The sequence below is a fragment of the Hevea brasiliensis genome, chromosome 3, assembly GCF_030052815.1.
Source record: "Hevea brasiliensis isolate MT/VB/25A 57/8 chromosome 3, ASM3005281v1, whole genome shotgun sequence".
In the NCBI taxonomy this organism is placed as follows: Eukaryota; Viridiplantae; Streptophyta; class Magnoliopsida; order Malpighiales; family Euphorbiaceae; genus Hevea; species Hevea brasiliensis.
The window spans coordinates 55844200-55866408 of record NC_079495.1 but is presented as its reverse complement, the minus strand read 5'-3'; positions in this window follow the sequence as shown (position 1 = coordinate 55866408).

The window sequence follows — 22209 nt, the reverse complement described above, 5'->3', positions numbered from 1 at the left end:
ACCCGCCATCAGATTTCGGAGAACAAACAGCATCCCAATTTACCATCGAAACCCTAGTGCGAGCAGTAGAGGCTCTAAATGAAGTTTCTAATAATTCTTTCAATTTTGAATTTTAATTAAAATTAATTATAAATAAATAATAAAAAAAAAATTTTAAGTATTAGTATTAAAATAATGGGGACAAATACAAAATTATTTAACAACAAAAACAAGCATGAGAATGATTTTAAGAGAGAGAGAGAGAAACGCGTGGAGACAAATTCAAAGAGAGGAGAATGGGCTATGCGGTCACGTAGTATTCTGTGTTGGTTGGACTGCTTTAACATGCTCCTCTTCTTGCTTAACCACAGCATTTTATATTCATATAATTACGCAACAAATTAAATGAATAAAATTATATATTTAATTACAGAAAACCCCCCAGCCTTTGGCTATAACTTCAAATTGAACTCTAATATCCTTTAACATCACAATTAAACCCCTAACGTTTGCTCACTTTTTTTCCCCAAGAATCCGTTAAAGCTCAACCAATGAGAGGAAAAGAATCCGTTTAAATCTCTCTCTCTCTCTCTCTCTCTCTCTGTGAAAACGAAATAATTATAAATAATAAATCATCAAAATCATAAAACGTAAAGAAAACATGCCATGCGATTTGTTGACGCGACATGAATGTTGTGCATTTAGGATTTGTTTTCTTCTATAAAATGATTTTAAATAAATAAAACAAAATAAATATTAAAATAATTATATCATTTATTTTATCAATTTGCTTTTATTTAGAATATTTATATAATTAAATAATATAATATTTAGCTGCAACATATACATATATTCAAAATTATTAACTAATTTTTTAAGTTTTATTTTATTCACTAATATATATAATATATAAAATTACAAATTTTATGACGCCTCTTACCCGTCTATAGTGTAGCCGAGTAAAACGTGCCACATTCGGTACCGAAACACCCTATCTTATCCTGTCCTGTCCATTGTTAATTTTAAATTTCATAGAAAACATGTAGTAAATTTTTTTTATCACAAATTATTTCTGTAGAAATCCGGACAGAGCCTCCTCTGTTTTATTAGCATCTGGTGGATTCTACTGTTCACCAGTAAAAAATAATTTCATATCTATCTCATATTTACATATACATCATGTACTCATATAATTTGCTCATATCCATTTCAAGTAAATATACTTCATTCCATTCATATGAAATTCATCTACAATAATTTATAATTTATTTACAATAGAAAATTTGAATTACATATCTCAAAAAGATTTACATCATTTACTTATATATAATAAATAAAATGCAAAACTAAATATACATGGGCCCTACCAAAACTACTCTGCTAAGGTGACTAGCAGACAACATCGCGATTTGATCGAATCTGCACTGCACTACTATCACATATTCTTCGTGGTCTTGGTCTCCAAAGACCTACACAATGGAAAACCAATGTGCTAAGCGAATTGCTTAGTAGTACATAACTTTAAAAGAAAAATAACTGAATAATTAAAAATAATAATTCTAAGCTATTTCATAAATTCTAAGTCTTTACAAATTTATTTGACTTTGGGTTCAATTTATTTAACAGGATCTTATCTGTACATTTATTTCATTTTCAGTCTCTTTAAAATCATATCAGTGCCTAAGTAATCTATAACAGACTATAAATGCTAGATACACTAGAGTATACTGGTTAGACATCCATATGTCTACCTTATATACAACTGTCATGTTAGGCACAAGGTCAGTGGGCAGGCTTTCAAAGCCAAAATGAAATTAGGCTCAATGGCCAACGAGCAGACATATAGCCTGTAGAACAATCATATCAGACATATTTTGTCGATCAATGATTATTCATGTAGACAGTACTACTATCTGTAGTCCCTAATTAGTATACCAATCGATCCAAACTATATACATAAGCCTAGGTTTACTTTGGGCAATTAAGCATTATTAGTTTCTCATTAGAAATTTCATGTCACTTTGTAGTGGAAAAGTGGGTCTCACATACCTATTTCATGTAATTCAGTGTTTAGTAACATATTAGGGTTAAAACCCTACCATAAAATAGTTTATCTTGTGAACTTTTCTTTAGGTTCAATTTTAATGTCTTAAATTTACCTATCAATTTGATCACTTTATGGCCACTGTTTGGCCATACTTCCTTGATGGAAGTTGTTCCTTTATATCTTGTCTTATTTTTCCTTTTTAAATCATGTCATTTGGATTTTTGGAACTCAAATTATGGTCAAATAACCATAACTGGTTCATTTCCTAATTCTGGATCCTTATATAGGCAGATTTTAGAGTTATACTTTACCAATTTAATTGGACATGTTGCAGTCACTTTTAGGCTTAGTATTCTTTACAGAGTTTGTTGCCCTATGTCTTATGGTCACTCAAAATTTTAGATTGCAATTTTTCAAGTTTTGTAGAATTACTTATAGCCAAATCATTGGCCTGGACTCAAGTACCCTGTGCCAACAAGATTCCAGTTCAGGTTAGGAGCTTTGACTCAACTTTTGGGATTCTTACATTTATAATTTGAGGAAAGTGTCTAAAACAAAGTTGGATCTCTATTTCTCAGGTTTTCAAAACAATATGGCTCATCCCAATTGAAGTTTCCTAGTGAGAGATATGACTAAAAGATCATTCTGAGGTTAAGTGATCACTTAGGCAATTTCCAGAATTTGCATACTAAATTGACCTAGTTTCCTTACTTTCTGGGTTTTGGTCAAAATACCAATATTTTAGATTGATGTCTTATGGAAAATTTTCCACTAATTTCGTTGCATTTGGGTTTCTATAGACCAAGTTATTGTAACACCCCTATGTTCGGTAATGCGTTCTACTGTTCCGGTGATCAGTGTTGTCCGGACAGCTAGGATGCCTAGAACTACACTTCGATATGAGTGAGGAGACATTAAATAATGAAATACAAGAAAAGAAAATACAAGAAAAACAAAGGAAAAATAATAGCAAAGAAATGTAACCAAGTTAAGCGAGCCGAAAACCCTAGCGATGGGTGACCGCATCGGGAAGTCACGGCGTGGACCGTTGACTAGCCTTGGACAGCGGGGAACCCTAAAAATTATTTTTAGGATTTAAATAGACACCAATTGAAGTACAAATACCATTAGAAATATCAAAGAAAAAATTAAATAATTAGTACAAAGAAAAGTGAGAAATCGAAAAATGGACAAAACCCGGTGTTACCGAAAAATCGAGAATGCAACCCGAACAGGGGCATTGTGGTCATTTGACATCCCGAATTATCTTTTGACCTAAATGTCCATTAAAAATAAATAATCTTATACTTGGAAAATATAATGAAAAATTAATTTAGGGGTACCTAATGTAAATAGCAAAAATGGAGGGTAAATGGAATAATTATTAATTAAAACATACAATATGATTTAATTAAGGTGAGTGGACCACTAAGGGAATAAAAAATTCACTAAGTGGGCAGATTACTCCACTAATGTCTTCTTCTTCCTCTTAAATCCTCACTTTGCCGAATTGAATTTTCTCTCCATTGTCCACCATGGCCACGCCTTGCATGCAAGCTCCACTCCTAATGATCAAGCCACAATTTCTCCAATTGTTCTTCATTAAACTTGTTCTACACATCATGGGCAGCATGTAGGAAGTAAGAAAGAGAAGTTTTGGTGAGGTTTTGAAGAATTTCCAAAGTGGTAAGTTTGTGTTTTTGAATATTGTTTAATTAAAGTTTGTAAGGATGTTATAGGTGTTTGAATTATGGAGAAATTTTTGAGGTTTGATGTTTAAATGGAGAAGTGTACTTTTGGCAGCCATGGAAACACTTTGAAGGCAGTTTATTTGTGCTTGTAAATGGTGAATTAAATGATTGATTAAATGTATATTGTGTAGGAAATTATTTAGGTGATGTATACTTAGTATATGTAAATGTAAAATGAAATTAAAGCTTGGAAAGTAATGGAATGTAAGTGTACCATTGTGGCAGTTTGCTAACCCTTGAAGAATGCTGGAATTCATGATTGGTTTATGGAATAATGATGTTAAAATGTGTTGGTTGTTATGGCAGTTTGAATGTATGTATAGTGGTGTGAAGGTTAGACATGTGAATGAGCTTGGTTATGGAGTTAAATTGTTGTAAATTGAGTTGGGCAAATTCTGCACTTGTTGGTGCACATTGAATGTAATTATAAGCTGCCAAAATGACCTATAATGTGTTGTGAATTATGTTTAGATCATGGTACAACCAGAATTAGTTTGAATGTTAAGTTTGGTGAGTGTTAAAAGTGATGTTTGATATGTATGCAAGAATTGCAATAAGGCAGTTTATGTTTTAGGCCTATAACTTTAAGTGTGTGGCTCCAATTGGTATGGGACCAATTGGAGGTGAAACTAGGCACACAATGTGCCAACTTTCATGAAGAAAGCTTGCCAAAATTCTGCTTGCAAGGTAGCTTGAAAAATGACCAAATCCGGATTAAGTGCAAATAAGGCCTGAAAATTGACCATTTGGGTAGCAATTAGTATTTAGGCCATAACTCACTCAAAACAGGTCCAATTGACCTGAAATTTTAACCATGAATAGTTAAGACCCATATCTACAAGTCTTATGAAGACACCAAAGCCCAGAAATGACCATAAGCAAGTCAAACAGCTTGCACAAGTTCGGGTCCAAAAACTGGCCGAACCTAAAATGACCTAAAGTGACCTAAAATGACCAATTTTGGTGCAATTTGACCAGCAATAGTAAAATGACCATAACTTGGTCTACATAACTCAGAATGACCTGAAATTAAGTATTTCTTTTGAATTTTTTAATTGAAATGAATTATGACTATTGTACATTATTGTTTTAAATTATGTTTGTGCACAATATTTATTTCTTTTGAATTTTTCAATTGAAATAAATTATGATTATTTGTACGTTATTGTTTTAAATTGTGTTTGTGCACAATAATTTTGACTTCTCATTTTCTACTTAAAAATTTAATTGAACATTATAGTTTTAAATTGTGTCCGTGCACAATACTTTTATATTCACTGCTTTTACTAGCAAATTTATTTGGAGAAATGAGTTATGAATAATTTTTGATTGCTTTGGTTTTGGGAATATTATTTGGAAATTATTGTGTTGCCAACTTTGTAAATGGAAAATTTGAGATAAAATGTGATTTATGGTTTGTATGAAATATTATGATTTGAAATTGTTTTGATTCACACTTGGCATGACACTGTTACTATGTTCCTCCTCCATTTATGGGGTGAGTGTGATATATTCCTCCCTCTTTGACTTATCAGTCTGGGGTGAGTGTGATTATGTTCCTCCCTCTTTGACTTGCTAGTCTGAGGTGAGTGTGGATGAGTACTCATTATTCAGCTAGCTTCCTCCCTCATTGATTTCGATTATTGGGGTGAGTGTGTCTTGTCGTGGTGTACAACACGGCATGTGTGGAAAAATTATATCATGACCTAAATTGTGTTATAGATTGGCAACACTGTATTCTTCAGTTATTTGATCGAATTGAGTTATTGATTGGCAAAACTGTATTATTCAGTTATTTGATCAAATTGTGTTATGGATTGGCAAAACTGTGTTATTCAGTTATTTGATCAAATTGTGTTATTGATTAGCAAAACTGTGTTACTCAGTTATTTGATCAAATTTATGTTATATGAACTTTGTAAATTGTGAAATTGAATTGTGAATCATTTGATTTGTGAACTGTCAATAAAAGATTTATACATCGCATTTCAAATTGTTATTGTGCACCACTGAGTAAATTTTACTCAGCGATAGCTTTCATCATTGCCGCAGTAGACAGATTGATGGCAAAGCAGACTAGGCTGCTAGTACATTCAGTGAGAAATCATCGGGTATATTGAGTATACCATATTCTGCATTTTATATTGTAATGTATGTTGACTGTATGTATATAGTGTTCTTGGTTTTGAGCAGTTGTAAATTAAAATTGTATATTAAAGTTGTAAAATAAATTATGAGTTATTTGGACTTGTAAAAATTGTATTATATTTCTTGTATCTCAGTCTTTGAAAAATTATTGTGGATTTGTGTTGAATTATGCTAGAGTTTGAGATTGAGAAAAATATTGAAGTGCTTTTTACAGGTTTTTGAAGAACTGTTTTATCCAAATTATGGAGGGCACTCTGCCAAAAATTTTTTACAGAAATTACTAATAGTTTATGTAACACCCTCACTGTAGCAACTCCGTACATTCTACTGTTCCGGTGACCGGTGTCGGTCCGGACAGCTAGAACGTCCGGAAAAATATTTAAACTAAAGTCAGGAACCATAATTAACTCAAATATTAATAAGAAAATTTAGTAAAAATTTTAGAAATAAAATACAACTAAGTCAAATGAGCCGGTGCCCAAGCGATGGGTAACCCAGAGGGAAGTTGCGGTTCTCGCAACTAGGAGCCCTAGACCCGGAGAAAAATTCATAAAATAATTTTTGGGACTCCAGAGAAGGGTCATTGAGGTTCCTATGACATTAGAATGCCAAGAAAATATTTAGAAAAATTTTTCAATCGGTACAGACAATTTTGACCCGTTAAGCCAAACGGAGGGCATTTTGGTCATTTCGCCTTCAGAGACGATTTTTGGCTGACTTGTCCAGTTAAGTAAATAATTATTATGACTCAAAATATGAATAAATATTGCTAAAAATTAAATTGAAATGTGGTAGAAAAGAAAAGAAAAGAAAAATAGTGGAAATTAAGGATAATGACATCACATGATGTCATTTACTTTCTCCCAACCAATCACCATTCAACAAGCTTTCTTAAATCACTTAAAAGAGACAAAGAAGACCAAAAAAAATTCTGCTCTTCTTCTTCTTCTTCAACCAAAACGTGAGTTTCTCCTCCATAACCCTTCATGAATGTTTCCTTTAATTACTTCCATTTCCCATAAAATTCCACTACTAAACCCTAAGTCACCTTCACTAAAACTTGTCCACTCATCTTGGGAAAGTGTTTGGCAGCCTAGAAAAGGAAAGAAAGTGAAGTTTGAGCTTGGAAATTTCTGCCCTACAAGAGGTTAGTGCACATATGTATCTAAAACTCATTAATTCCATGTTAGAGACTTGAAATAGGTAAGAATTTGTAACTTGAATGAATGAAATTTATGTTTATGTTTACCATGAATTTTGGCAGCCCTAAGGAAGGGATAAGAGTGATTGTTTTGATGGATTTAAAGTGGACTAAAGATCATGATTAAAGAATATATATACATATGGATAATGAGTTAGTGAGTCAAACTAAGGTACCTTGTGTAAATTCTTAAAGGAAATTAGGGTTTAGGGAGTGAAAATTTGACTTGGCTTATGAAATTGTTAAAGGACATTCTAATGGTCAATTAGTGACCATTTGAGGTAAGTTGACCATAATTTGGACTGAAATATAGCATGGCAAAGTGAATGAGTATGCTGCCCAATGAGTGCAGCAGGGTGGCTGTGATTCCAGCCCACTTGGACTGCCATATCTTTGGCTGTGTTGGTCCAATTGGTGTTTGGCCAATTGGACATGAAACTAGACTTATAATGGCACATTTTTGCTGAAGAAACCATGCCCAAAAGACCAAAGCAAGAGGACCAAAAGTTGGCCCCAATCCGGGTACCCTGTAAGCCAATTCTGCAGAATTACCAAATGAATAGTAACTGTTCATTTGGCCATAACTCATTGTAGAAATGGTCAATTGACCTGAAATTTTTACAGCAACAAGTTAAGACATAGAAAAACAACTTTCATGAAGAAAACTACCCCAAATTATGACCATAACCTAACCCAAATGGCAGTGGCAGTCACTATTCATGGTACTGTAGATTTGGTAAATTCTGCAGAATTGAAATCCGGCCAGCTGTGGTTTTTGGACCATATCTGGAGCTACAAAACTCCAAATGGAGTGATTCAAAAAAGGAAATTCAACTAGACAAAATAAGGAACAACTTTCATGTTTACCATTTCCTCAAATTCCCACTGCAACAGGACCCAATGGAACAGTAAATTTGGGTCACAAAAACTGAAAATTCTGCCCTCTTGGTTTTAGATTTGGAAATGGATTTTGTGGTTAATTCCAACAAGTTTTAAATGTAAAATGTGGTACATTGGGAGTGCTAAAACCAATATACCTATTTTCTATCCAAAAGTCAACATTTTTGTTGACCAATGAGGTGAATAGTGACACCAAAACTTGAAATTCAAAATTTGAAATTAGAAATGCATCTAGGGGACTTTAAATTGCAATTGGAAATTAATACTAGAAAATGTAAAACTCAAAATGTGGGATCTTGGTGTAATTAGAATTAATATATCCACTAAGTATGAAAGAGTCAACATTTTGGTTGACTAGTAAGGTGAATAGTAATCAAAATGATTAGTAAATTAAGATGAAAACCTAGAACCAATTCTAAGCTTAAATGCTTAGAATTGTATGACAAATGTAGACTATGCATCCTAGTCAAAATTGTTAAAAAAGAAATTAAGGCCATAAATTAGAAATCCATGAAATATTCATGGATTACTTAAAACATGAAAAATAAGTCACCTAATTGATGTGAATAGATAGTTAGGGCTTATGCCCATCACAAATGAAATTCACAAAATATTAATAACTCAACTTGAAATATAAAATTTGTAATTACATAAGTAGATTCTTGAATGTATAAATGAGAAAAGGGAAAATGTTCTGAATACAATGGTACGTGTGAACCATTGTTTAGAATTGTGATCAATATGAATAACATAATGAATGAATAAATGAACCATATTAATGTATGAATGAGACATTAGTTCTCATTATTGTAGAGAGGAGAAGTATTTTGAGTACAATGGTATAAAAGGATAATTGATGTGAATTGTGATCATATAAATGATCAAATGAATGTATGAATTGTAATTGAAATTTATCATGAAATAATGAAGTCATAAAACACAATATAATAATATTTAATGATATTATGTGCCCTTGTATTGCCTAGACATGTGTGTCAGATTGGATAGTTTGGCATGCCAATAGGGTATTGTTTTAGCAGTACTGCGAAAGGCTTTATGCCTGTATTCATGGCTTTATGCCTGTATTCATGGCTTTTATGCCCGATTATGTGTTATCATGGCTTTTTAGCCATACTGACTGCATACGTGGTTGACGTTCTGCGTCCCATGGTATGACGGCCCGAGGCACCGCGGTGTCCAGTGCCAACGACCCGTTATCCAGTTTAGCCAGCCTGTCATAGGTTACTTGGGCAGTGAAATTTATTGAAATAAGTTAAGAATATTAGTAATAAAAAAAATATTAGAAATTAAATAAATGAGTAAGATGACCTAAAATAAATTAGAATAGTTATTTATTAGAAAGAATCGAAATGAACTAGACCGGTATCAAAATTTACTTATTACGAAACAATCTGAGACAACCTAGAAAGTATTGAGAAAATGCTAAAAGATTAGCAAAGAAAATTATAACATACATAAATATTGCAAATGTGACTTACATGATAATATAAGCATAAATTTATCATTTTTATATCATTTTTCTTTGTACATTATTACTATACATTGGCGAAATAAACACTTCTAAAGAAGACTAAATTACGATAAAACATATTAAATTTTAGAATTGCATGTGAAGTATAAATAAATCTTAATTATTTAAATTATGTTTTATTTCTATCTTTATTTGTATGTTATTTCCTTGTTATATTATTGCACTACTAAGCAGCAATGCTTAGCGCGATGGAATTGTTTCCTTCGTGCAGGTACTGAAGCTAGAACCCAATGGATGTTTGACTGGGAATTTTAGGAGTTCTGATCTGCAGAAGTGTTTGAAGTATTCAAAGCTTGTCACCTCCTCAGCAATGCATGTAGATAGGGCCCATATAGATCATATTTTGTATTTTGTTTAAAATGCTAGATATTGTATTATAATGTAGATTATGAATAGGCAATTAATAGGAATGCGATGTAAATTAATTAATTAGCTTTTTCATATGTAATTAATTTATATATTATGTAAATTATGAAATTTTGTAATTATTTTGTAAATTATGTAAATTAAGGAAATTTGAAAATTTTGCTTATGTAATTTGAGAATGTTTACATATGAATTGAGTATGAATGGAAATGTATGGAAATGATTATGAAATTGAAATGCATGGATGAGATTTGAATTATGAGAAAATTATGAGAATGATTGATGAGATAATTATGATTAGCATGGATAAGATTTTATTTTGGAAATATTATTGAATTTCAAACAGGTGAATATTGAAATACGCCAAACGATAATAAAATAGGGGAAACTTCGCTGGTTTCTCCGTCGAAAAATAATTGATATTAAATTAAATGAATTCAAAATTATTTTAAAAAAAAAAGTAAGATAAGTTAGGGTGCTCCAGCACCGATTGTAGCACGCCTTGCTCGGCTATACTGTAGTCGGGTGAGGGGTGTTACAGTTTAAATGTGTTAGTTAATTCACCTCAGTTCAAAAAGGTTTTTAACACCTGTAAATAGTGCTCACCACTGTAAAAGAAGTAAGAAAAGTTTTTGAAAATCCCTTGTAGTGTATTTAATGGGTTATCAGTAGGCGAAGTTGGTAATTCATTAGGTATACTACAGGATCATGTTGCATCTTACAGAGGGATAGGGTGTGACATGTTTTAGTGGTATCAGAGCTAGTTTTTTTAAATTCTGTTTTCACATATTACTTGAATATTCTTTCTTCATAGTACAACTGCTCAATATCATTGTCTGATACATACAGTACATTACATTATAAATATGCACTAACGGGAGGAAATCTCGTTGTGTTATTTGTTTAGGAGGTCTAAGATCCTCGCATTGACTATGGAAGAGGGTGATCGTTCAGTCGATCAATCTATAGAGGTTGAGGTACAAGGGGATGCCCCAGCCCTACATAATGTTAGTGGTTCAAAGCACCTGACCCTGCGATCTGTGATTTCTGCTCGATTCGCTCGGCAGATGGTCGCAATGTTCCAACAAATGGTCGGTAATGTGCCTACTCAAGTCCCAATACAGACACGGTGGTACAACCACGACCTCCTACTAGACGATGCGACAAATTGATGAAGTATGGGGCTCTGAGTTCAAGGGGATAGATCCTCTAGAAGCTAAACGGTGGTTAGAGAGGATGGATAGGGTATTCAAGAAAGCGCACGAGAGGATCTCGGATTTGAATACTCGGTATCTTTGCTACTGAGGGGATGCTTATGATGGTGGAAAACCATTCCCCACGATGCAGTGGAACTGCAGTGTTAACACAGGTGACTTTCTCAGGGAATTCAGACAAAAATATGTCCCTGATGCTTATGTAGATCAGAAACTGCAAGAGTTCCTAAGTCTGAAACAGGAGAGTAAATCGGTGGCTGAATATGAAAGGGAATTTTTCCGCCTGAGCCATTATGCAGTAAGTCTACTTTCCACCAGTAAGATGTAAGAGGTTTGAAACCAGCTTGAAGCCTAGTATCAAATTACAAGTGGTCAGATTTAAACATAACAACTTCTCTGAACTTATTTCTCAAGCACTAGAATTAGAAAGAATTGAATCAAGCGACACGAGAAAAAAATCGGAGAAGGCAGAAAAGAGGAAAGTCGGTAGAAACGAGTTCTAGTGGTCTTACTGGAAAGAGGAAAAACTTTGGGGGATACAACAGAGATAGTAAGAAGTCCGGTAGAGATAGATCTTCTGGACAGAAACCACCTCGATCCGATCAGCAAACTCAACAGAAACCCAGGAATGCGCTGTCAGATCGACTTTGTGAAACTTATGGTAAACCACATAGTGGGGTATGTTATAGAGCCGTAGGAATATGTTTTAACTGTGGAGAGACTGGCCATTTTGCTAGGGATTGTGTAAATCCAGGTCATTCTGGATCATTTACTACACCAAAGGGATCAACCCAAGTTTCTACCCCAAAGAGTTCACCATCAGTTAGTAGAGGAAAAGGTAGAGGTAGGGGTAGTACACCTAGAAGTCAGAGCACTGTGAATCAGCCAGAACATGGTGATGCTCCAACTGGTGTATACGCTATACGGCAGAGAGAAGAGACTTAGACTTTTGATATTATTGGTGGTACTTTCTCAAATAGTAACTAAGATATATATATGTATTGTTTGACCTGGGGTCTGCATACTTTTATGTTAGTGTTAGAACTATATGTTCTATTGTTATTCCTTTACAGGGGAATAAATTTTGATGCATTAGTGATTAGCCCTTTAAAATAAGGATTGTGATAATAAGAGAAATTAGTTTTGAAAGAGTTTATTGGCGAAAAGTATTTTCTAACACACCATAAATTATAAAGCTAATTGGCGAGCCTACTTAATGTAAGGCAAGAGGACGTAAAAGTAAGATGCAGTAATGGAATTGCTCTAGATGAGGGCAAGGATGTCACTGTTAGTAATTGTTAATGGATATTGTAATCATAATAAGTTCGGGATATTAGTGAATTCGAAAAGGATAAAAGATAGGAAAATTTGATCTATTGGGATGTATAGTAGTAACTATGCAATGTTCTTGATGTTTATACTGTAAGCTGCAGATTACAGTACTGACTTGAGATTATTGTGTAGAGCTACGTACTACCCGATAGTACACCTAGATAAGAATAGTTGCCAATGACATCTGTTTTGGTATAGTTATGCCATGACAGAATTTAATTATTAGAAATAAGTTTGAAAATCCTACTTAGGGATCTAAAACTCAAAGGTTAGAATATCGAAAGGTTATAGTTCAGTACAAAAGAAAGTAAGTTATAGAATATTGACAGATAAAAAGAGTTATGGAAGTAAAAATTCGAACAGTTGGTTCAAATATAACAAAGAAATGTTATGAATGTGAGGAAGACTATGGACTAGAATGGTCAGAGGACCAATGACTAGATAAATGATTCTAACATGACCTCAAGGGTCATTCAAGAAGGAACATGAATCGAAATATTAGACAGGACAATAGTAAGAGAAGATTGGTGTTATACAAACAAATTAAACGTTGTATTAGATTGTTAAAAGTCTTATACAAATTTGAGGAAAAGAAGATTATTCGATCATATAAAAAGGAAAAAAATAAACGTATGACTATTGTAAGATGACTATTGGGTAAAATTTCGTGGACGAAATTTATTTTAAGAAGCGTAATTGTAACACCCTATGTTCGTGTCACGTTCTCTTGTTCCGGTGACCAGTGTTGTCCGGACAGCTAGGATGCCTAGAACTACTCTTCGATATGAGTGAGGAGACATTAAATAATGAAATACAAGAAAAGAAAATACAAGAAAAACAAAGGAAAATTTAATAGCAAAGAAATGTAACCAAGTTAAGCGAGCCGAAACTAGTGATGAGTGACCGCACCGGGAAGTCACGGCGTGGACCGTTGACTAGCCCTGGACCGCGGGGAACCCTAGAAAATATTTATAGGATTTAAATAGACACCAATTGAAGTACAAATACCATTAGAAATATCAAAGAAAAATTAAATAATTAGTACAAAGAAAAGTGAGAAATCGAAAAACGGACAAAACCCGGTGTTACCGAAAAATCGAGAATGCAACCCGAACAGGGGCATTGTGGTCATTTGACATCCCGAATTATCTTTTGACCTAAATTTCCATTAAAAATAAATAATATTACACTTGGAAAATATAATGAAAAATTAATTTAGGGGTACCTAATATAAATAGCAAAAATAGAGGGTAAATGGAGTAATTATTAATTAAAACATATAATATGATTTAATTAAGGTGAGTGGACCACTAAGGGAATTAAAAATTAACTAAGTGGGCAGATTACTCCACTAATGTCTTCTTCTTCCTCTCAAATCCTCACTTTGCCGAATTGAATTTTCTCTCCATTGTCCACCATGGCCACGCCTTGCATGCAAGCTCCACTCCTAATGATCAAGCCACAATTTCTCCAATTGTTCTTCATTAAACTTGTTCTACACATCATGGGCAGCATGTAGGAAGCAAGAAAGAGAAGTTTTGGTGAGGTTTTGAAGAATTTCCAAAGTGGTAAGTTTGTGTTTTTGAATATTATTTAATTAAAGTTTGTAAGGATGTTATGGGTGTTTAAATTATGGAGAAATTTTTGAGGTTTGATGTTTAAATGGAGAAGCGTACTTTTGGCAGCCATGGAAACACTTTGAAGGCAATTTATTTGTGCTTGTAAATGGTGAATTAAATGATTGATTAAATGTATATTGTGTAGGAAATTGTTTAGGTGATATATACTTAGTATATGTAAATGTAAAATGAAATTAAAGCTTGGAAAGTAATGGAATGTAAGTGTACCATTGTGGCAGTTTGCTAACCCTTGAAGAATGCTGGAATTCATGCTTGGTTTATGGAATAATGATGTTAAAATGTGTTGGTTGTTATGGCAGTTTGATTGTATGTATAGTGGTGTGAAGGTTAGACATGTGAATGAGCTTGGTTATGGAGTTAAATTGTTGTAAATTAAGTTGGGCAAATTCTGCACTTATTGGTGCACATTGAATGTAATTGTAAGCTGCCAAAATGACATATAATGTGTTTTGAATTATGTTTAGGTCATGGTACAACCAGAATTAGTTTGAATGTTAAGTTTGGTGAGTGTTAAAAGTGATGTTTGATATGTATGCAAGAATTGCAATAAGGCAGTTTATGTTTTAGGCCTATAACTTTAAGTTTGTGGCTCCAATTGGTATGGGACCAATTAGAGGTGAAACTAGGCACAAAATGTGCCAACTTTCATGAAGAAAGCTTGCCAAAATTCTGCTTGCAAGGTAGCTTGAAAAATGACCAAATCCGGATTAAGTGCAAATAAGGCCTGAAAATTGACCATTTGGGCAGCAGTTAGTGTTTAGGCCATAACTCACCCAAAACAGGTCCAATTGACCTGAAATTTTAACCATGAATAGTTAAGACCCATATCTACAAGTCTTATGAATACACCAAAGCCCATAAATGACCATAAGCAAGTCAAAAAGCTTGCACAAGTTCTGGTCCAAAAACTGGCCGAACCTAAAATGACCTAAAGTAACCTAAAATGATCAATTTTGGTGCAATTTGACCAGCAATAGTAAAATGACCATAACTTGGTCTACATAACTCAGAATGACCTGAAATTAAGTATTTCTTTTGAATTTTTCAATTGAAATGAATTATGACTATTGTACATTATTGTTTTAAATTATGTTTGTGCACAATATTTATTTCTTTTGAATTTTTCAATTGAAATAAATTATTATTATTTGTACGTTATTGTTTTCAATTGTGTTTGTGCACAATAATTTTGACTTCTCATTTTCTACTTAAAAATTTAATTGAACATTATAGTTTTAAATTGTGTCCGTGCACAATACTTTTATATTCACTGCTTTTACTAGCAAATTTATTTGGAGAAATGAGTTCTGAATAATTTTTTATTGCTTTGGTTTTGGAAATATTATTTGGAAATTATTGTGTTGCCAACTTTGTAAATGGAAATTTTGAGATAAAATGTGATTTATGGTTTGTATGAAATATTATGATTTGAAATTGTTTTGATTCACACTTAGCATGATACTGTTACTATGTTCCTCCTCCATTTATGGGGTGAGTGTGATATATTCCTTCATCTTTGACTTATCAGTCTGGGGTGAGTGTGATTATGTTCCTCCCTCTTTGACTTGTTAGTCTGAGGTGAGTGTGGATGAGTATTCATTATTCAGCTAGCTTCCTCCCTCATTGATTTCGATTATTGGGGTGAGTGTGTCTTGTCGTGGTGTACAACACGGCATGTGTGGAAAAATTGTATCATGACCTAAATTGTGTTATAGATTGGCAACACTGTATTCTTCAGTTATTTGATCGAATTGAGTTATTGATTGGTAAAACTGTATTATTCAGTTATTTGATCAAATTGTGTTATGGATTGGCAAAACCGTGTTATTCAGTTATTTGATCAAATTGTGTTATTGATTAGCAAAACTGTGTTACTCAGTTATTTGATCAAATTTATGTTATATGAACTTTGTAAATTGTGAAATGGAATTGTGAATCATTTGATTTGTGAACTGTCAATAAAAGATTTATATATCGCATTTCAAATTGTTATTGTGCACCACTGAGTAAATTTTACTCAGCGATAGCTTTTCATTCTTTATCGCGCAGTAGACAGATCGAGGCGTGCAGACTAGGCTGCTAGTACATTCAGTGAGAAATCATCGGGTATATTGAGTATACCATATTCTGCATTTTATATTGTAATGTATGTTCACTGTATGTATATAATGTTCTTGGTTTTGAGCAGTTGTAAATTAAAATTGTATATTAAAGTTGTAAAATAAATTATGAGTTATTTGGACTTGTAAAAATTGTATTATATTTCTTGTATCTCAGTCTTTGAAAAATTATTGTGGATTTGTGTTGAATTATGCTAGAGTTTGAGATTGAGAAAAATATTGAAGTGCTTTTTACAGGTTTTTGAAGAACTATTTTATCCAAATTACGGAGGGCACTCTGCCAAAATTTTTTTACAGAAATTACTAATAGTCTAAATGTGTTAGTTAATTCACCTCAGTTCAAAAAGGTTTTTAACACCTGTAAATAGTGCTCACCACTGTAAAAGAAGTAAGAAAAGTTTTTGAAAATCCCTTGTAGTGTATTTAATGGGTTATCAGTAGGCGAAGTTGATAATTCATTAGGTGTACTACGGGATCATGTTGCATCTTACAGAGGGGTAGGGTGTGACAGTTATGGCCTCTTTGCCAAAAACTAGTCAGGTAAGCCTAATTCTAGCATTTTCTAGGCAATATGGTTCTGGACAGTTTTGTGAACTAAATTAGGCCAACAATTTGGATTGATTTAAGCCATTTCTGGGCTCTATGGTCTTCATGAAAGTTGTAGTTCTATATCTAAGCTTTCCAATGGTATAAAATTTAGGTCATTTGGACCTGTCTAGAGGGAGTTATGGCCAAATGAATGTGTACTGTTCATTTGGTCATTTTTCTGGGTTCATCATTTGGTCATCCGGATTGGGACAACAATTTGGTTAAGTTCTGGACAGAATTTGGGCATGGTCTCTTCATGAAAAATGAAGCATTTTAGGTCTAGTTTCATCTCCAATTAGTTTTATACCAATTGGAGCAACACAATTTCAGTTATGGCTTAAAATATACACTGGATTTTTAAAGGCTCAACCTACATGGAAAATATACACTTCCAATTTTCATTTCCTCCAACTCCCAAACTACAAATTGACATTCATGGCACTTCTAACTTCATCAATTCATCTCAACACAATCAAATTCTAGCAATTATACAAAGTCTCTAATAGTTAGGTTTAAACCTTGACTCCAATTTGTCAATCACAATATACACATGCAATCAATTTCTCACACATGTAACTTCATTTACCCATCCATTAACATCACTAAACACTATTTACATGCATGAAAACATTAAACTCCCATATTTTCAAAGCTGCTGAAATCCAGGGTTCTAAATTACTAATCATTTTCTTCCAATTTCATGTCATACTCACTCATTTCAACCTCAATTTAAAATTTAACAAGGAAAGGAGAAGAAAACTTGCACTAACCTTGAATGGAAAATTCTTCAAGTTGCTAAAAATTCACCAATCCTTTCTTTCTTGGCTGCCTATATGTGACACCCCTTACCCGTCTACAGTGTAGCCGAGCAAGATATGCCACACAGTGTACCAGAACGCCCTATTTTAATTCAATCATTTTTATTCTTCCTAATTTATTTTTTTTTCATAGTTATAGAGTACAATTTGTGAAATATAATTCATTTCAGTCATTTATTGAAATCATAAATTTATTTGAGGTTCCGCAAATTTTATAGAAAATCCAGTAGAGTACCGGCTAAAAATGGAGAAAACAATTCTTCGGAACCTTTGAAAAACACTTCCAATAATCATTTCCAATCATTCTCAAACTCCAATAACCATCAACATGGTCTCAACATTAGCAATCATTTCAAGTTCTCAACATTAATCCACAATTTCATTCAAATTCAAAATCAACTAAAATTTAATGAAGATATTCTCAAATTATATTAATTAACAAAATTCTTCAAAATATGTACATCAACATATGATTACATAAATTTACTATTTACATGAGTTCATAATTTACAAATCACAAATTACTACCTAATACAAAATGCAAAAACATAATTTCAAAAAGGACTTAAAGGTCCTACCACTGATGCACTGTAGATGAGAGGTGACTCTGACGCTAGGCAGATCTGTGACCTTACCGATGCGTGGTCTGGGCTCTCTGTCTCTCCAGAACCTACGCGTGGCAAAAAGCGACGCGCTAAGCAATAATGCTTAGTGGTGCCAATAATAAAATAAAAAGAAATAACAGAAAATAAATATGCAGTGTATGTTCTGATGTCTTATACAGACAATTTTTTGATTATTATTGGTAATCTTATTTATTTTGTATTTGTTATATTCATAATTTTATTAAATTTATTCACTTTCATTTCTAGTTGCTCAAGTAACCTATACTGAATGACTGGACTGAATAAATGGGTAAACTGGCACTGGGTATCTAGTACCTTGGGCCGTCACACCATTGGTCACATATGCATCTCCCGGTGTGCAACAGAACAGCTAATAAGCTGTAATAACATTAGGCACAAGGCCAAGTATCAACATAATGTCAGAATGGCTAAAAGCCATAAAATCACATAATGGCATAATGCCATGTGCAGTACTGCTAACTGAACCCTATTGGCATGCCAACCTATCCAAACCAATCTTGCTAGGTGTACTAGGGCATGTTACACTTTTAAACTTTACAATTCTTGAAATTTAAGTTTAGGGGTTACTATTCATTTCATTAGTCAACTAAAATGTTGACTTTTGCATAGGCAATAGGTACATTAGTTTTAATACTCCCAACATACCACATTTTGCATTCTAAAATTTTTGGTATTGGTTGCCAATACCATTTCTAAGCTTAATGTTAATTGTTCAAAATTTTCAGATTTCAATTTACTGTTCCATTGGTCATTTTTGCAGTGGGAATTTGGCAAAGTGATCAACATGAAAGTTGTTCCTTTTTTTGTCTAATTACATTTATTTTTTTTTTGAATCACTCCATTTGGAGTTTTGTAGCTCAAGTTATGACCCAAAAACCACAACTGGCCGGATTACAAATTTTTCAGATTTTCTGGACTGACCAAATCTACAATATTTTGAGTAGTGACTACAGGTCACTTTTTGAATATGTTATGGTCATAATTTGGGTTAGGTTTCTTCTTTAAAGTTGTAGGTCTATATCTCAGCTTGTTGCTGGTAAAATTTCAAGTCAATTGGACCTTTCTACACTGAGTTTTGGCCAAATGACTAAATACTGTTCATTTGGTCATTTTGCCAAGGCAGAATGCAGGTTACCCGGATTAGGGCAATCTTTAGGTCAACTTGCTTTGGTTTTATAAGCATGGTTTCTTCACCAAAGTTGTGCCATTATGTATTTAGTTTCATGCCCAATTGGCCTTGTACCAATTGAACCTATACAACTCCATTTATGGCTGCCCAAACCTACTGGACTCATGGTCAGTCCTGCAGGTCAGCCAAGGCAGCTTACCAATCTCAAATACCAAGCCACAACTCTCTTTATTTCCTCATCATACACAGCCAAATGGTCACTAATTGACCATTTAAACTTTCATTCACCAACACATAAACAAAATTTAAGTTTTATGCCTCAAATCCTAACTCCAACAATTAAAATTTTCATACACATGCAATCCATAGTTTACAACACCAACATCATGTTCAATGACAGCCATACACAAAAGTTTTAGAATAAATTGGCACTAGCCTTGACTTAGGCACTTTCCAAGGCTTAAAAACTTCACTTTCTTCCTTTCAAATTGCTGCCCAAAGCTTGCTCTAGTGGTAGGGATAATTTTTAATGAAGGCAAGTTAAGGTTTTAAGGTGGTTTAAGGTGGGAATTGAAGCTTCGATAAGCTTTCAATGGTGGTTGGGTATGGAGGAGAGGAAACGGCTGGTTTGGGTGACGGAGATGAATCTGATTGCTTTTGATTATTTTTTGTCTCAATTATCCCTTTTTAATAGGTTAACTTAATTGTGATTGGTGGGGAAAGGGTTGATGACATCCTGTGATGTTAAAATTGTCATTTAATATCATTTTCTTTCCTTTTCTTCTCTACTCATTTTCAATTTAATTTGTAGCAATATTTATTCATATTTTATTTCATAATAATTATTTACTTAACTGGACAAGTCGGCCAAAAATCACCTCTGAAGGCAAAATGACCAAAATGCCCTCCGTTTGGGTTAACAGACTAAAATTATCTGTACCGATTGAAAATTTTTTTTAAGCATTTTCTTGGCATTCTAATGCTATAGGAACCTCAATGACCTTTCTCTGGAGTCCCAAAAATTATTTTATGAATTTTCCTTCAGGTCTAGGGCTCCTAGTTGCGAGAACCGTAACTTCCTACTAGGTTACCCATCGCTTGGGCACTGGCTCATTTAACTTGGTTGTATTTTATTTCTAAAATTTTTTTGTAAATTTTTCTTATTAATATTTGAGTTAATTATGGTTCCTCACTTTAGTTTAAATATTTTTCCGGACGTTCTAGCTGTCTGGACCGACACTGGTCACCGGAATAGTAGAATGTACGGAGTTGCTACAGGGAGGGTGTTACACTATAGTCTTCCCAAGGTGTGATGACTAATTTTTGTGAAGAAACTTGTGAGGTTTATGGTGAGAATGGGTGGGATTTAGAGCTTGGAAGAAGAGCATTCATGGAGGAAGAATGGAAGAAGGATTCGGCCATTTAAGAGGATTGAAGAAGAAGATGAAGTTAGTGGATTAGATTTTGTCATCTTATGCTATTTATAATCCACTAAGATTTAATTTATTAATTTCAATCCTTAAAGTTTTAATATTCCTAATAATTCCCCTTATGTTTTCTTTAATTACATTGCATATAGTTTTATATTTTCATGGGATTTTACATTGCAAAAGTTGACTCTAGGTGTTAAATGACCAAAATGCCCCTCTTAGGGTTATAGTCAAACTTTTTCGGTAATACCAACTAAATCCCCGATCCGACAGTTCCTTTAATTTTATATTATCTATTTTATTTTTATTTTTATCTGTACCAATTAACTAAATTTTCTTTGACATTTTCAATGTCATTTATACCTCAGTAAACCTTTAATTACGTCCTGAAAATTATTTTCTAGGGTTCCTCATGGGTCTGGGGTCGTCAACTATCTGTGCAATGACTTTCCGGTGCGATCACCCATTTCCATGGTTCCAGCTCCTTTAACCTAGTTACATTTCATTTCTTTTATTTTCTCTTCATTTTTCTTGATCTTTATTTCATCAATTTATGCCTCCTTACCCTAGTTTAAGTGTAGTTTCAGACATTCTAACTGTCTGAACAGACGTTAGTCATCGAAACAGTAGGACGTATGGATTACCTAAAGTGAGGGCATTACAATTCTTCCCCTCTAAATAAAAATTTCATCCTCAAAATTTACTTGATGTGAAGAGCTGAGGGAATTGTTGCCTCATTGTCTCCTCGCCCTCCTAGGTTGTTTTTTCCGTGTTATGGTGTCTCCATAGGACTTTCACTAGTGGAATTCTCTTATTTCTAAGCTCCTTTACTTCCCGTGCCAAGATTCTGATTGGTTCTTCTTCATATGTCAAGTCAGGTTGCACAATTATTTCTTCTGCAGAAATGACATGTGAAGGATCTGATCTGTATCTCCTGAGCATCGACACATGGAACACTTTGTGAATCTTGTCCAGCTTAGGTGGTAAAGCTAGCCTGTAGGCTACTAAACCCACATGTTCTGTGATGCCCCTCACCCATCTACAATGTAGCCGAGCAAGGAGTGTAATACCCCTAAGTTCGGTAGTGCGTTCTGCTGCTCTGGTGACCAGTGTTGTCCGGACAGCTAGGATGCCTAGAACTACACTTCAATATGAGTGAGGAGACATAAAATAATAAAATAAAAGAAAAGAAAATACAAGAAAAACAAAGGAAAAATAATAGCAAAGAAATGTAATCAAGTTAAGCGAGCCGGGAACCCTAGTGATGGGTGACTGCACCGGGAAGTCACGGCGTGGACCGTTGACTGGCCCTGGACTGCGGGGAACCCTGGAAAATATTTTTAGGAC